The sequence below is a fragment of the Staurois parvus genome, unplaced genomic scaffold (assembly GCF_062004578.1).
Source record: "Staurois parvus isolate SC_StPar_1 unplaced genomic scaffold, SC_StPar_1.0 ptg000064l, whole genome shotgun sequence".
NCBI lineage: Eukaryota > Metazoa > Chordata > Amphibia > Anura > Ranidae > Staurois > Staurois parvus.
The window spans coordinates 7,107,287-7,125,321 of record NW_028317860.1 but is presented as its reverse complement, the minus strand read 5'-3'; the positions used below and the strand labels follow the sequence as shown (position 1 = coordinate 7,125,321).

Sequence of the window (18,035 nt, the reverse complement as noted above, 5' to 3'; positions counted from 1 at the left end):
CCTTCAATACTTACCTGAGCCTCATCGCAATCCAGTGATGTGAATGACAGCCCCAGCTGTCCCGGGTCTCTGCCTCCTCATAGGCTGAGACTTTTTAAAAATAACAAACATATTATTATACCTACCTTCTCTGTGCAACAGAACAGCCCTGAACCTCCTCTTCTGGGGTCCCCTGACGGTGCTCTTGGCTCCTCCTCTTCTCCATGAACCACCGTAAGAAACTGCTTCCATAGACACACACATTACTGTTCATCCCAGTCCCCCACCCTTTACTCACAGAATTTGATTGACAGCAGCAGGAGCCAATGTCCTTTCTGTCCTGTGAATGCAGGGAGAGAGGAAAGAGCAGCTACAGATGGGTGCAGTGCTAGAGTAAGTGAGGACTCAGGTATGTAAAAGGGGGGGGTATGAATATTGAGACAATTTTACCTTAATGCAGGGAATGCATTAAGGTAAAAAATGTTCTGGCTTTAGAACCACTTTCAGTGCAGCAGAGGCAAAGTGTACAGGAAGTTAGGAGCTTACTGGATATCTATCAGGATCAGGAGGTATTTTTTTCACTTATAAAACAGAACTAACAAAACACTTTCAGTGGTTTATTTAACCATTTCCATACCGGGCAATTTTACCCCCTTCCTGCCCAGCCCATTTTTCAGGTTCAGCGCTCTCACACTTTGAATGACAATTGCGCGGTCATACAACACTGTACCCAAACTAAAATTTTATCATTTTCTTCACACAACTAGAGCTTTCTTTTGGTGGTATTTGATCACCACTGGGGTTTTTATTATTTGCTAAATTAACAAAAAAATACTGACAATTTTGAAAAAAAAACACGTTTTTCTTTGTTTCTGTTATAAAGATTTGCAAATAAATAATTGTTCTTCATAAATTTAGGCCGAGATGTATTCTGCTACATGTTTTGGTGAAAATAACCCAAATTAGGATGTATTTTTTAGTTTATAGGAAAGTTATAGAGTTCACAAACTATGGGATATATCTGAATATTGATCAATCCTGAAGTACTGACGGCCAATCTAATTCTTGAGGTCCAAGAATGTCAGAACAGTACAGATAGCCCCCAAATGAACCATTTTTGCAAAGTAGACAGTCCGACGTACTTCATAAGAGGCATGGCGAGTTTTTTGAAGTTGTATTTTTTTTGTCATAATTTTTTGGAAAATGAAAAAAATTATTTTCACTATTTTTCGTTTTTACATACTGTCACCAGTGCAGTACAGCGTCATCATATAACTGTCATGGCGGTGATCAGGGACACCGACTGGTGACAGTATGAAAAAAAAATTATATATTTTTTTTTAATTTTTTTATTATTTTTAATTTTTTATAAAAAATGTTTTCTTTTTTTTAAGATTTTTTTTTCATATTTCACTATGTCCATAGTAGTACAATGTTACCATAGTATCATTGTACTACTTTGGGAAAGTGATCAGTATTTTGGTTTGGTTTTTTTTACACAATTTTCTTATAGCAAATTACTTTGCTATAAACAAGCATTTACCTGAATGACATCGATTCATTCAGGGTTTTTTTGACTGGCCGCCAAATGGCTATTTGCCGGGCGGCTATTGGTTAACAGACCAAAAGGGAGCCAGTAAGAAATGTCCATTGTTAGCATTAACATACACCATAAAGTGTTACTAAACCCAGGACCCTGCATTCACTATATCTGGTCTGCCACAATACACAAAACATGGAAATGCAATTATTTTAGTAAATATAAACTGCTAAATACCCATTATTAGCAGTTAGAGCAGTCTTGTGACTTCTATCAATGTTCAGCAGAGCACTAGCTAAAGCTTGTAGGAGGAGTTTTATTTCTGCTCTAGGAGGATGCAAAACCCCTGACCTCTGTCTGGACAGTACTGATTGGCCCTGTGCTGATCACATGTACTCTCCCAAGAAAACCTCTCTAGCAATACACACTAAACTGAGCATGTGCAGAATGGCTACGGGTTTAGTCTGTCTTATCAGGACATTTAAAGAAGAGGAGGATCAGAGAAGACAGGCTCAAGCAACCTTTTTTACGCAATGCAGAGGATTACCCCTAAGGTTCCACAGTGAGCATAACAAGCATGCTTTACTGCATATACAGACTGATTTTATTGTTGTGGGTTTAGTAACACTTTAAATCTGACACCCATGATAATTGAAGGATTTACTTTGTTGACTGCAGGGAAAAAATTGTCACGTATGGGTTCAATAATATATGTTCATGTAAAGAATGGATATAACCCACTGTACATCTAGCACCTGGCATTGTGAAATATATATGATATGGAAGTAGGCATATTAGATGTTTTGAGGTGCTGTACAAAAATGGCAACCATCCCAACCTATAACCAGCCTTATCAGTAAGTTGCACATGGAAGGGCAATGCACATCACAGACAAAAAAAGAATTTCCCAGCAACACTTACCAGCCAGCCTGTGAAACAACCAATTTGGCCCTGTCTAACATTTTGTTAAAAACAGAGGGTTTTGTTTCCACACATTTGCAAATACATGTGTAAGCCACAGTCCCACGTCAAGGGTCCTCTCTATACTGTGTATCTAACTAAACTTTTTTCAAAGCATCCATAGTAGGAGCACACGTATAACTGGATATATCAATGAATAGGTTAAAGACAGATGTGCTTGGAGGGAGCCCATCCCTCCTTAAAGGTACAGAGATGCACGTGACACCCAACTATACAAAATGACAGCATGGCATGCAGTGAGTCCCTGTGTCCAAATTAGCCAACTACACAAAAATGGCACCGGTCCCAACCTATAACCAGCCTTAGCAGTAAGTTGCACATGGAAGGGCAATGTACATCACAGACAAAAAAAGGATTTCCCAGCAACACTTACGAGCCAGCCTGCGAAACAATCAATATGGCCCTGTCTAACAGTTTGCATTAAAAGGGTTTTGTTTGCACACATTTGCAAATGCATGCGTAAGCCACAGTCCCATGTCAAGGGTCCTCTCTATACTGTGTATCTAACTAAAATTTGTAGGAGCACATGTATAACTGGATATATCAATGGATAGGTTAAGGACAGGTATGCTTGGAGGGAGCCCATCCCTCCTTAAAGGTACAGAGACGCGCGTGACGCCCAACTATACAAAATGACAGCATGGCATGCAGTGAGTCCCTGTGTCCAAATTAGCCAACTACACAAAAAAATGGCAACCATCCCAACCTATAACCAGCCTTAGCAGTAAGTTGCACATGGAAGGGCAATGTATATCACAGTCAAAAAAAAAGGTTTTCCTAGCAACACTTACCAGCCAGCCTGCAAAACAATCAATATGGCCCTGTCTAACAGTTTGCGTTAAAAAGGGTTTTGTTTGCACACATTTGCAAATGCATGCGTAAGCCACAGTCCCACATCAAGGGTCCTCTCTATACTGTGGATCTAACTAAACTTTTTTCAAAGCCTCCATAGTAGGAGCACACGTATAAATGGATGGGTTAAGGGCAGGTGTGCCAGGAGAAGCCCATCCCTGCCCATGATGCCCAGTACTAGGCATATTAGATGTTTGAGGTGCTGTAGCCTTCCACTTTGAAGGTAGACAAGTGATGCAATGTTCCATAGCAACTGCTTATTTTCTACATTTAAATTTTCTGTTGTGGAAGGGGCAAAAAATGAGAATACTGGATTGCTATTGCAACATAATTAGTCATGATATCAGAGAAGTATGCTAGTGGATGTTTTTTTCTATACACTGTATGAACATATTCCATGCCCCTGTCACACAGACTGTAAAATATAAAACATAGTAATATGTCACATGTTCATAGAGCTACTAAAATACTTCAGTAGCTTTTTTCATTTTTTTTTTTAAATCACCACATATCAAGGAAAAAACAGTCACCAGATTCCATTTGCTAGCCACACTATTCTGCTTCTGGTTTTATTATGAGTCATATTGGCCCACAGAGAATGTCTCAGCTTGCATTATTAGCCCTTTCCTCTACAATGTTTATTTTGGTATGGAAATAATGTAGTTCACCAACTTGTTTCAGAAACCCATACATGTGGGAAGGAAACATGAAATGCTTGTGGTTGTGCAGATTATCACTATGTGGGAGACTACTTTCTCTATCAATACTTTCTGGCCAGTAGGAAATCACTATTAGTATACCTACCAATTTCCTTCTGAAGTGACAAAGAGAGATACTGAGTAGCACAGTTCAAGTACCACAACAAAACATAGACATGGTTAAATGGTATGTGACCTAATCATTAGCATGTCATAATAATACTGAGAACATTTTTTATCACCAATGTTTTTTTTTTCAGTTTGTCCGTTACCTACAACCCAGTATTATTTCTGCTATATTCCAAAAGACTGCTAGAAACTACTCACATATGTAACTGCCAACGTTTTACAAAAAAAAACAAAATGTTAGAAATCTATCTAGCATCACCATGTCAAAAAAGAATAATACACTGCTCAAAAAAATGAAAAGGAACACTCTGATTCCTTAAATTGTTTGTCTGGGGTGGAAGTAGACATAAACTGGCTTGGCGTGTCCTAAAAAACCCTACAACTCTGGGGGGTATTGCCCTTCCAGATTTTGGTCTCTATTACTTGGCAGCCCAACTCTCTCACCAGGGGCGGACTGACAACTCATGGGGCCCCCGGGCAATAGGGGATAATGGGGCCACTGTGTCCTTGCCCACACTCAAAAAAGCCTATAAAAAAGGTACCAGGGGCATTTCATGGGGCCCCCTACTGACCCCGGGCCCTTGGGCAGTGCCAGAGTGCTCGAATGGTCAGTCCGCCCCTGTCTCCCACCTATATCATATCAATAAGACAGAAAGCAAGGTTCTGTGTCTTAGTATCTGACCTAGAACTTCTGCCTGAGATGCATCCATTTTGTGATATTGCTAGAGGTGCTCGGGGATCTACCGCACAGCCCTTCATCAAAGGAATGGCCTTTCATCACCGGAGAATTTGGGATCTCTCCACCTCCAAGATTAAAGCCCCACGATTTCATATAGATACCCCACTTTGGTCTAACTGACTGATGCCTGAACTTCTCACTGTTCCCGACCACAAGTTGTGGACCTCTAGAGGTGTATACCTTCTTTTCCATGTATTATCAAATGGGGCAATAAAGTCAGTTGAGGTCCTGAAGGCTTCCCAGCCCTCACGCCACTGTCGTTATTGGATGCGATATATGGAGAGGTGCCCCGTAAATTGATTTCTTCTTTATATGACCTTTTGCTTACCCCAGAGGCATCTGATTTGGCCTACTCTCTTAAATTTAGATGGGGGACAGACGTCGGGGTTATCGATGAGGAATGAGAGGAAGTCCTAGATAACTGTAAGCAGGTTTACCCTAAATTGCCGAACAACCTTACTCAACTCTATATAATGCATAGGGCATATCTCACTACAACTCGTTTAGCACAGTTTGGAACTGACAGGGACCCCTATTGTCCTAAATGCCATGTGTCCCTGGGCTAATTTTTCCATCTGATTTGGCAATTCCCATGGATAAATGGATTTTGGGCTCAGGTCCAATTTTTGCACGACCATATGAGTTCTTCTGTACCCTTGGACCCAAAGCCTTGTCTGTTGGGAATAATCCCCACTTCAGAAGCTGACAGGCACTTTTTTAAATGAAACGTTATTTAGTGCCAGGAAATTGGTACGCAGTCATTGCAGGCACTTCCTCCAACTTTGGAGGAGTGGAAGGCAGATATTAACAACGCCCTACACTTGAAGAAATTGATATATGTTAATAGAAGATGTCCCAACAAATATAATATAATTTGGGATCGTTGGTTGCAGTCTATGGAGACTAGCACCTAGATGAGATAGGTCTGTTACACCGGGATGTAGTCACTAACCTTACTGCCCCTGCAGTAAATAACTACGTGACTATATAATTTGCAAAGGTCTTTATCTCCATGCCATATTTGGTGTTTTATCTACATTGTTACAATGTTGATTTTCTCTGGTTGTTTAATGGTTGCCTACCGTTCCTGTATACTCTTTATGGTACACAATTATTTGTATTGTGAAAATTCTGTTTTATATTTTTTATTCAAAAAAGATTCTGTCTTTTTGGTAAAATGAACACTTTGAAAACGCATCAGATCTCAATGGGGAAAAATATGCTGGATATCTATACTGATATGGACTAGGTAATGTGTTAGGAATGCAAGGATGCACCATCATTTGATGGAACTTAATTCTTAACCTACAGAGGACTGAATTCAAAGACACCCCGAAAATCAAAGTGAAAATATGATGCAGCAGGCTAGTCCATTTTGCTGAAATTTCATTGCAGCAATTTAAAATGGTTCTCAGTAGTTGTATGGCCCCACGTGCTTGTATGCATGCCTGACAACATCGGGGCATGCTCCTAATGAGACAACGGATAGTGTCCTGGGGTATTTCCTTCCAGATCTGGTGCAGGGCATCACTGAGCTCCTGGACAGTCTGAGGTGCAACCTGGCGGCGTTGAATGAACTGAAACATGATATCCCAGATATGTTCTATTGGATTTAGGTCAGGCGAGCATGGGGGGCCATTCAATGGTATCAATTCCTTCATCCTCCAGGAACTGCCTGCTTACTCTCACCACATGAGGCCGGGCATTGTCATGCACCAGGAGGAATCCAGGACCCATTGCACCAGTGTAGGGTCTGACAATAGGTCCAATTGTTTCATCCCGATACCTAATGGCAGTCAGGATGCCATTGTCTAGCCTATAGAGGTCTGTAAGTCCCTCCATGGATATGCCTCTCCAGACCATCACTGACCCACCACCAAAATGGTCATGCTCAACAATGTTACAGGCAGCATCATTTTCTCCACGGCTTATCCAGACCCTTTCACATCTGTCACATGTGCTCAGGGTGAACCTGCTTGCTTCTGTGAAAAGCACAGGGCGCCAGTGGCAGCCTGCCAATTCTGGTGTTCAATAGCAAATGCCAATTGAGTTCTATGGTGTCGGGCAGTGAGCACAGGACCCACTAGGGGATGTCAGGTCCCCAGGCCACCCTCATGAAGTTTGTTTCTGATTGTTTGGTCAGAGGCATGCACACCAGTGGCCTGCTAGAGTTCATTTTGTAGGGCTCTGACAGTTCTCATCCTGTTCCTCCTTGCACAAAGGAGCAGATACCAATCCTGCTGATGGGTTAAGGACCTTCTCTGGCCCTGTCCAGCTCTTCTAGACTAACTGCCTGTCTCCTGGAATCTCCTCAATGCTCTTGAGACTGTGCTGGGAGACACAGCAAACCTTCTAGCAATGGCACGTATTGATGTGCCATCCTGGAGGAGTTGTACTGCCTGTGCAACCTCTGTAGGTTCCAGCTATTGCCTCATGCTACTAGTAGTGACACTGACAAATGCAAAACTAGTGAAAAACAGTCAGAAAAGATCAGTAGGGAAAAAAAAGTCAGTGGCCTCCACCTGTAAAACCATTCCTGTTTGGGTGTTGTTCATTGTTGTCCATCTAGTGCACCTGTTGTTAATTTCATTAACAACAAAGCAGCTGAAACTGATTAACAACCCCCTCTGCTACTTAACTGACAAGATCAATATCCCAGGAGTTTAATTGACTTTTCTGTCCTCTGTGTTCATGATCGACAGCTGCAGGAAAGTAGAGGAGGGAAGGGACCTGGCTTCTGCCACAGCCTGAGACAATGTGAAGGGCATCCAGAAGCCAAGACGGGGGTTCAAGGGGCCTGCTGCCACTGTGACTATGTGGATGGGATGGCTGTCTGGAACTCAGAAGCAAAAGGTTCAGGGGCAGCCATTGTGAGCCAAGGTTGAGATAGTCAGAAGAGCAAAACAGCTTGTAAGGTGAGCACTGTTGTGCTGCCCTGGGCAGAGTGTGCCCAGAGCCCAAGCAGACATTATTGCAGGAGAGACCACTATATTCAAACATTATAATACACTGGGAACAAAAACATTCTTTAAAAATACTGACAGGAATAGTTACATACCAGTAAAAAGTTGCCACCACCCAAGATGGAAGAAAGCCATACCCAAGGGGCAGTTTATGAGGATTAGAAGGAACTGTCTGCTGAAAGAGGATCATGATAAACAAACTGATATCCTCATAGATAGATTAAAGGATAAGGGTTATAAACATAAGGGATTAAGCAAAGTGAGGGAAAAAATAGGCCACTTAAACAGGAAAGATCTGCTGGTAGGGAATAAGAGAGATACAATCAAGATGACAGACACTGCCTTTATTACAGGGTTTAATCAACAATATCACAACAATAAAACACAAACTGGCCACCCAGAATGACACGTATAGCTGGTGTCATTGACTTATCTCCGACTCACTTGTATAAGTGTGGATCCATAAACCCAAAAGGTACATACTAAGCAAAATGGTAGTGTGACAAGAACACCCCTACCTGGAAAAAGAAGGTTACTAGGTGATCCACGCGGAGTAATATGAATTCAAAAATATTCCAAACAATACTTTATTTGATCACATAGATCATAAGGAGGTTAAACATGAGCACAGTGTACATATGAAAAAAGTAAATAAAATCATGTTAAAAAGCACTAGGCGTCTTCAGTTTCGGGTCATCTTAGCAAATAGAGTACCATAAGGCAGAGTTATATAGTAGTGATATAGTTATCCTGGGTTTCCATAGGTTTTCGTCTTGTATTCAAATGAACCATGTATTCAGCAAATGTGTTCCCAATATATGTCAGGTATCTCCTGGTATGAAAAAGCTGGAACACAGAAGTACATAGTATATATATAGAAGTATGAAAACCAAAAAACCAAAACACATCCAAAATTCACCAAGCCTCCCTCTGCAGTAGTCAATGGATACTACTATTACCTTCTCAATAGTGAGATTAACAGGCCAACTTCTCAAATGTAGGGACTTCCTGGATAGCCACCCCGAGTGAAACAGGGTCCTCAGTACCAAATGATTCTGAGGATATATATAGAAAAATAGTGATACATATAAAAATCATGGGCATCAGGTCACCCTGAAAACAAGACACACATAGAGTGGGTATATTACCATAAATGAAGATCAAGAAGACTTCTGTCGACTTGAAATAGGATCAGGTCCTTGATGCTTTTCCAAGATACATGTGGGGGTGGGGAGCCAGGTAGTCACAATACATGGATTCCAAACACATCAACTGTGTATATAGCATATAACGGGCCATGCAGGCCTGAGTTTTTATACCCAATAAAGGGTTTCCAAAAATTACTCAAAATGAGAAGATTATTGCTCCATATACTATGTGTATAGCATATAACAGGCTATACAGGCCTGAGTATTTATACCCAATAAAGGGTTTCCAAAAATTACTCAAAATGAGAGGGTTATTGCGGTTTCATGAGGATATGGCTATGTCACAGCACAACACCTGGATAGGATAGCGTATATATATATATGTAGATCGTCCTCAAAAGAGGATTTACAAAGAATTCCCCGAATATACAGGGTAAATTAGGCCCATATAGCATGCCCTTTTAATACCATAAATGCTCTATAGATCTCAACAGCCGTAAGCTGAAATAACTTGCCACCGGTGGAAGATAAATTTCCATGAAAGATTGCCGTTTGCGAACCGCTGCAATAGTAGCCTTATGGTAGTTTTCAGAGGGTCAAGGGCCTTCCTAACGGAGAGCTGTGACACCGCCGTTCCTTCCCGCCTCGTGGGCGCCGCACCCAGTGAAGACGCCGAGCGTAGTGACGTCAATACGTTGACGCGTTTCGTCCGCCAATCACCGCAGACTTCGTCAGAACTGGGAGGGGACTTCAATACTTCGCCTTATATGGTGCTCTAATTGCATACCAAAGAGTCTCCACCTCGCCATCTTGTGTTGAAAGAGTATCACTACATTGGAATGATCCAAAGTGAATTAAAACACATATATTAAATTTAAATTTAAATTTAAAATGGTTGCTGGATATAGAAGGAAGGAGCCTAAATGTTAACAGTCAGATCATCTTCAAAAAAAGGATTAATAATAGAGAGGAGATCAATATTAGCACAATACTTATTCTAAAGAGGAGAACATCAAGACCAAATCCCGTTGCCTCAGCTTCAATATCAATCCAATTATTATAAAGATTTATTTTTATTATCTAGAGGAAATAGGATCAAGTGCAGGGTTAAGTTCATATTTTGTCCAAATATGTCCATATTCAATTCACATAAAAGATACCACAATATAGATTATAGCTTGGGATATATAGAGGGTTCCAAGAGACTCATTTCAAAAAAACCCCAAAGTTAAGTTCTGTATTGAGTCCGCATGGGGCAAGTGCTCCCAGGGTATAGATCCAGAATTTTTCCTTTTGTAGGAGGACTTTATCAAAGTCACCCCGACGAGCTGAAATATTCAGCAGAAAGATCCCTTTTACTTTTAGACCATCTGTTTTGCCCCCATGAACTTCTTTGAAGTGTTGAGCCAATGGGTTTTCTTTTTCTCCCTTTCTAACATTTCTATTTTCATTTCTGATATCTCTCAGATGTTCACCAATCCTCGTCCTAAGGTTTCTTTTAGTTTTACCTATATACATCTTCTTACATGGGCATTCTATCATGTACACTATTTTGCTACTTGAGCAATTAATGAAGCTTCGTATTTGGAATATCTTAGAGTTATCATTATTAAAGAACTGATTAGACTTATGCACAAATGGACAAATCTGACAATGGCCACAGGGGAACATTCCATATACCCCAGTCCTCCTCGTTAACCAGTTTCTTTGTGGTGCCCTCTGGAATTCTGATTGTACTAGTATATCATTTAGATTCCGAGTTCGTTTTGCTACCATTTGGGGGCTCTCTCCTACTACTTTGGCTATCTGCGGATTTTGAGTTAATAAGTACCAATGGGAGTCCAGGGCCTTCTTAACTTCACCCCATTGTTGTCCAAATTTAGTTATAAATCTTACCGGTTGGTTTTCAAGGTTCTCAGCTAACTTTAGTTTTGGTTTATTTATCAATTCCTCTCTTGTTTTACCGAGGGCTCTTCTTTTTGCTCTTCTTAGGGTTCTATGTGAATAGCCTCTCTCTCTGAACCTCTTATATAGCTGAATAGATTCATATCTATACTCCAAATCTTCTGTACAGTTTCTTTTTATTCTCTGAAATTGACCAATAGGGATTCCTTGTTTTAAACTCCTTGGATGATAGCTATTAGCATGGAGAAGTGTATTAGCCGCTGTTTCCTTTCTAAATGTTTTAGTGACCAATTTATTTCCGTAGATAGAGATTGACAAATCCAAAAAAGTTATCACCTCTCTATCTACTGTATAAGTAAGTTTGATATTTCTATCATTCTCGTTCAGGAATTCCATAAACCTTTTAAGCTCATCAATACTACCATCCCAGACCATCAGGACATCATCAATATATCGCAACCAGGTTATTGCATATTGGTTATAGGGAGTAGAGGGATATACTAACTCCTCTTCCCATAGACCTAGATGCAGACATGCAAATGCCGGGGCCCAAGGTGCTCCCATGGAGGTACCACATATTTGCTGGTAAAAGGAACCCAAAAACTGAAAACAGTTATGGGTCAGCATAAAGTCCAACAAATCCAGTATAAATTCATTTTGAGCCTCCATTTCAGGAAAATGTGTCTCCAGAAAGTGGGCCACAGCTTTTTGTCCCCAGGTATGTGGGATAGAGGTATATAATGATTCCACATCAATGCCGACCAGGAGTGCACCTTTTGGTACTTTTACATTTAAGATCTTTTTAAGTACATCTCCCGTGTCTTTTACATAAGATCTGAGTTCTAAAACCAGATCCTTAATTAAATCGTCTACAAATTTGCCTATTGGTTCCAAAGGACCACCAATGGCCGATACTATAGGGCGTCCCGGTGGTTGAGAGGGGTTTTTGTGTATTTTTGGAATTACATAGAAGGTGGGAATATTGTATACCTCGACTGTCAACATATCGCATTCCCGTTTGGTTAATAAGTTTGCTTCATGTGCCAATCCCACTTTTTTATTTAAATCAACTACAAGTTTTGGGAACGGGTTATTATGTAGTTTACGATATGTATCCTGACTCTTCAACTGTCGAAGTACCTCCTTCTCATATTCCACACTCTCCAGTAATACTACATTTCCCCCTTTAGAAGAAGAGAAGGTTCAATTGAATGAACTCTCTAATGAAATTAATGAGAGTGCAAAATCACTTGATCCCCTGAAGAACGATGCTGAATTTGATAAACACAATGATTTCCTTAGAAAAGAGATAGAAAAAATACAAAAAAATCTGAAATTTACGAAACAACAAAAATTTAGAAGAGATTTAGAGGATTGGGAGAAAGGTGAGATATTCGATCTAACAAATAGTAGAGGAAGAAGTCGATCAAAACGTAAAAAACATTTCTCTAGGAATAATAGAGGATATTCGTCAATGAGTGAAGATGATGATGAAAGTTATAAGAGATCGGTTAGTTTTTTAGAAGAAAAGACAGCTGGCGAGAACCAGGGAATATTGAAACAAACAAACAAACAAATCAATGGGGCAAAGGAAGAAAGAAGTACTCTAGCTACCCTAAAACTACCCAATCAAAACCGTACCCGAAGCCACAAGAGATAAAGATCAACCTAGAGGGGGGAACCAATGATCTTAAGGTAATAAATCTTTCCAAATTTGTATTGAAAAAAAGACATTATGATCTATTGCGGAAAGGTTTAACCTTCTCCCCTACGGATAAAATGGACCTATTTGAGGTCTATAAAGACCTAAATCTGTTTCTGAGAAAGATCCTTCTGAGAATTCCATATTTATCTAGAGAAGGACAAAATCCTTACGACTTCAACTCAGAGAGGGAACAACAGGCACTGAGAGATCTTATCAGTCTCTCTGAGGAGACTCCTACAGAAAGTGAGCTTGGGGAGGAGGATGTCTCTAATAAGTGGAAAAGACACACTAGACTTAAAACTCCTTCTAAAAGAATGCCCAATATTAGGGAAAACAAATGGTTAAGTACTTTTTTAGATCTAGTACACGATGACCTGGGGAAAATAGACTGGACAATGAGGAACTTTGATAATCTCACTAGGGGTGAAAGAATAGCCCTTAGGGAACTTAAGAATGCTAAAAATATTGTGATCAAAAAGAGTGATAAAAGGGGAAATGTAGTATTACTGGAGAGTGTGGAATATGAGAAGGAGGTACTTCGACAGTTGAAGAGTCAGGATACATATCGTAAACTACATAATAACCCGTTCCCAAAACTTGTAGTTGATTTAAATAAAAAAGTGGGATTGGCACATGAAGCAAACTTATTAACCAAACGGGAATGCGATATGTTGACAGTCGAGGTATACAATATTCCCACCTTCTATGTAATTCCAAAAATACACAAAAACCCCTCTCAACCACCGGGACGCCCTATAGTATCGGCCATTGGTGGTCCTTTGGAACCAATAGGCAAATTTGTAGACGATTTAATTAAGGATCTGGTTTTAGAACTCAGATCTTATGTAAAAGACACGGGAGATGTACTTAAAAAGATCTTAAATGTAAAAGTACCAAAAGGTGCACTCCTGGTCGGCATTGATGTGGAATCATTATATACCTCTATCCCACATACCTGGGGACAAAAAGCTGTGGCCCACTTTCTGGAGACACATTTTCCTGAAATGGAGGCTCAAAATGAATTTATACTGGATTTGTTGGACTTTATGCTGACCCATAACTGTTTTCAGTTTTTGGGTTCCTTTTACCAGCAAATATGTGGTACCTCCATGGGAGCACCTTGGGCCCCGGCATTTGCATGTCTGCATCTAGGTCTATGGGAAGAGGAGTTAGTATATCCCTCTACTCCCTATAACCAATATGCAATAACCTGGTTGCGATATATTGATGATGTCCTGATGGTCTGGGATGGTAGTATTGATGAGCTTAAAAGGTTTATGGAATTCCTGAACGAGAATGATAGAAATATCAAACTTACTTATACAGTAGATAGAGAGGTGATAACTTTTTTGGATTTGTCAATCTCTATCTACGGAAATAAATTGGTCACTAAAACATTTAGAAAGGAAACAGCGGCTAATACACTTCTCCATGCTAATAGCTATCATCCAAGGAGTTTAAAACAAGGAATCCCTATTGGTCAATTTCAGAGAATAAAAAGAAACTGTACAGAAGATTTGGAGTATAGATATGAATCTATTCAGCTATATAAGAGGTTCAGAGAGAGAGGCTATTCACATAGAACCCTAAGAAGAGCAAAAAGAAGAGCCCTCGGTAAAACAAGAGAGGAATTGATAAATAAACCAAAACTAAAGTTAGCTGAGAACCTTGAAAACCAACCGGTAAGATTTATAACTAAATTTGGACAACAATGGGGTGAAGTTAAGAAGGCCCTGGACTCCCATTGGTACTTATTAACTCAAAATCCGCAGATAGCCAAAGTAGTAGGAGAGAGCCCCCAAATGGTAGCAAAACGAACTCGGAATCTAAATGATATACTAGTACAATCAGAATTCCAGAGGGCACCACAAAGAAACTGGTTAACGAGGAGGACTGGGGTATATGGAATGTTCCCCTGTGGCCATTGTCAGATTTGTCCATTTGTGCATAAGTCTAATCAGTTCTTTAATAATGATAACTCTAAGATATTCCAAATACGAAGCTTCATTAATTGCTCAAGTAGCAAAATAGTGTACATGATGGAATGCCCTTGCAAGAAGATGTATATAGGTAAAACTAAAAGAAACCTTAGGACGAGGATTGGTGAACATCTGAGAGATATCAGAAATGAAAATAGAAATGTTAGAAAGGGAGAAAAAGAAAACCCATTGGCTCAACACTTCAAAGAAGTTCATGGGGGCAAAACAGATGGTCTAAAAGTAAAAGGGATCTTTCTGCTGAATATTTCAGCTCGTCGGGGTGACTTTGATAAAGTCCTCCTACAAAAGGAAAAATTCTGGATCTATACCCTGGGAGCACTTGCCCCATGCGGACTCAATACAGAACTTAACTTTGGGGTTTTTTTGAAATGAGTCTCTTGGAACCCTCTATATATCCCAAGCTATAATCTATATTGTGGTATCTTTTATGTGAATTGAATATGGACATATTTGGACAAAATATGAACTTAACCCTGCACTTGATCCTATTTCCTCTAGATAATAAAAATAAATCTTTATAATAATTGGATTGATATTGAAGCTGAGGCAACGGGATTTGGTCTTGATGTTCTCCTCTTTAGAATAAGTATTGTGCTAATATTGATCTCCTCTCTATTATTAATCCTTTTTTTGAAGATGATCTGACTGTTAACATTTAGGCTCCTTCCTTCTATATCCAGCAACCATTTTAAATTTAAATTTAAATTTAATATATGTGTTTTAATTCACTTTGGATCATTCCAATGTAGTGATACTCTTTCAACACAAGATGGCGAGGTGGAGACTCTTTGGTATGCAATTAGAGCACCATATAAGGCGAAGTATTGAAGTCCCCTCCCAGTTCTGACGAAGTCTGCGGTGATTGGCGGACGAAACGCGTCAACGTATTGACGTCACTACGCTCGGCGTCTTCACTGGGTGCGGCGCCCACGAGGCGGGAAGGAACGGCGGTGTCACAGCTCTCTGTTAGGAAGGCCCTTGACCCTCTGAAAACTACCATAAGGCTACTATGGCAGCGGTTCGCAAACGGCAATCTTTCATGGAAATTTATCTTCCACCGGTGGCAAGTTATTTCAACTTACGGCTGTTGAGATCTATAGAGCATTTATGGTATTAAAAGGGCATGCTATATGGGCCTAATTTACCCTGTATATTCGGGGAATTCTTTGTAAATCCTCTTTTGAGGACGATCTACATATATATATATACGCTATCCTATCCAGGTGTTGTGCTGTGACATAGCCATATCCTCATGAAACCGCAATAACCCTCTCATTTTGAGTAATTTTTGGAAACCCTTTATTGGGTATAAATACTCAGGCCTGTATAGCCTGTTACATGCTATACACATAGTATATGGAGCAATAATCTTCTCATTTTGAGTAATTTTTGGAAACCCTTTATTGGGTATAAAAACTCAGGCCTGCATGGCCTGTTATATGCTATATACACAGTTGATGTGTTTGGAATCCATGTATTGTGACTACCTGGCTCCCCACCCCCACATGTATCTTGGAAAAGCATCAAGGACCTGATCCTATTTCAAGTCGACAGAAGTCTTCTTGATCTTCATTTATGGTAATATACCCACTCTATGTGTGTCTTGTTTTCAGGGTGACCTGATGCCCATGATTTTTATATGTATCACTATTTTTCTATATATATCCTCAGAATCATTTGGTACTGTGGACCCTGTTTCACTTGGGGTGGCTATCCAGGAAGTCCCTACATTTGAGAAGTTGGCCTGTTAATCTCACTATTGAGAAGGTAATAGTAGTATCCATTGACTACTGCAGAGGGAGGCTTGGTGAATTTTGGATGTGTTTTGGTTTTTTGGTTTTCATACTTCTATATATATACTATGTACTTCTGTGTTCCAGCTTTTTCATACCAGGAGATACCTGACATATATTGGGAACACATTTGCTGAATACATGGTTCATTTGAATACAAGACGAAAACCTATGGAAACCCAGGATAACTATATCACCACTATATAACTCTGCCTTATGGTACTCTATTTGCTAAGATGACCCGAAACTGAAGACGCCTAGTGCTTTTTAACATGATTTTATTTACTTTTTTCATATGTACACCGTGCTCATGTTTAACCTCCTTATGATCTATGTGATCAAATAAAGTATTGTTTGGAATATTTTTGAATTCATATTACTCCGCGTGGATCACCTAGTAACCTTCTTTTTCCAGGTAGGGGTGTTCTTGTCACACTACCATTTTGCTTAGTTTAATCAACAATATAAGGAGTTAGAAAGGTGCTTTAAAAGGCACTGGCCTATCTTGTCTATGGACCCTACGCTAAACACCATACTCCCCAAAAAAAAACATCTTTTATTTATAGACGGGCTCCAGGCTTAAGGACAAATGTGGTCCATAATAATCCAGATCCTGTTAAGATTTCCTCTTTAGATAACAATTTTAAATGTTTCTTTTTTCCCCACATTGAGTCCCAGTGGTAATGGTCACCAAGAGAGTTTAATTTCCTAAAAGAGACACATACAGAAATAAAAAAAATTCAAATAACATATCCCCCCTAACATTCTATCCAAAGCTTTTGAAAAAAAAAAGGGTTGGCTTTAGACACACCTTAATGGAATCTGTCTTATGGTGAATACATACAAAGGAAGATGCCATCTTATCACTTCATATCTCTCACACTTTGGCCAAGTGGTTAGCATGCTTGCCTTGCAGTGTTGGGGTTCTGGCTACAATTCCCCTGGTTGCATTGAGTTTGCATTATGAAGGTTCTTCTGGTTGCCCTGATGTCCTCTCACTATTCAAATGTACATTAAAAGATGTATTTGCGTCCACCTAATTTGGCCATAGTAGGTGTCTGGACTAAGGGATAGATGACAACCTCCTCTGGAGAGGTGGTGCAGAATTTCTAAATGATAAACATAAATAAGTGAGCAATTGATGGGTAAAGCCAATGTATTCAATATTCATACTGAACATTTCATTCACAGATCCAATGGCATTTGAAAATTCCATTTATTTTACCATCTTCCACTGTGTGTTGGAAAAAGTTGTGGCTTTTTTGTGTTTGCATAAAATACAGTGTGTAATCTCTGATATTAAGAAGATGTCTAATGACTAGTATACACGATCAGATAGTTGGATGAATTAGTTTTATGTTGCATACTAGTCTCAAAAATGAAGAGGTTACTAAAGTTACAAAAATTCTCGTACGACAGAATGCAGCTTCGGAAGTGATGTAATGTATTGTATTGTATTGTAATGTATTTTTTTGTTTCTGACCATGCGTGGTCTTGGTCTCTCAATTTTTTTTGGACGAATACTGTACTGATTAAACAAAAATTGTTTGCACTGTTATCATATGAGAAAATGCTTTCATGCTTGTTCCTTTGGATATTTTTG

The 18,035-nt window shown here is 39.6% G+C and overlaps 1 long non-coding RNA gene across 2 annotated transcripts; it reads left to right on the top strand.

Annotated features, from left to right (window-relative positions):
* Window positions 1–15,843: 15,843 nt before the first annotated feature.
* LOC149469687 (uncharacterized) lies at window positions 15,844–16,794 on the top strand. Of its 2 annotated transcripts, XR_016311537.1 has the most exons (3): window positions 15,844–16,217; window positions 16,311–16,406; window positions 16,520–16,794. It is a non-coding gene; the product is annotated as an uncharacterized LOC149469687 (long non-coding RNA). The 2 variants fall into 2 exon arrangements; XR_016311536.1 differs by having other exon boundaries at window positions 15,844–16,406.
* The last annotated feature ends 1,241 nt before the right edge of the window (window positions 16,795–18,035 follow it).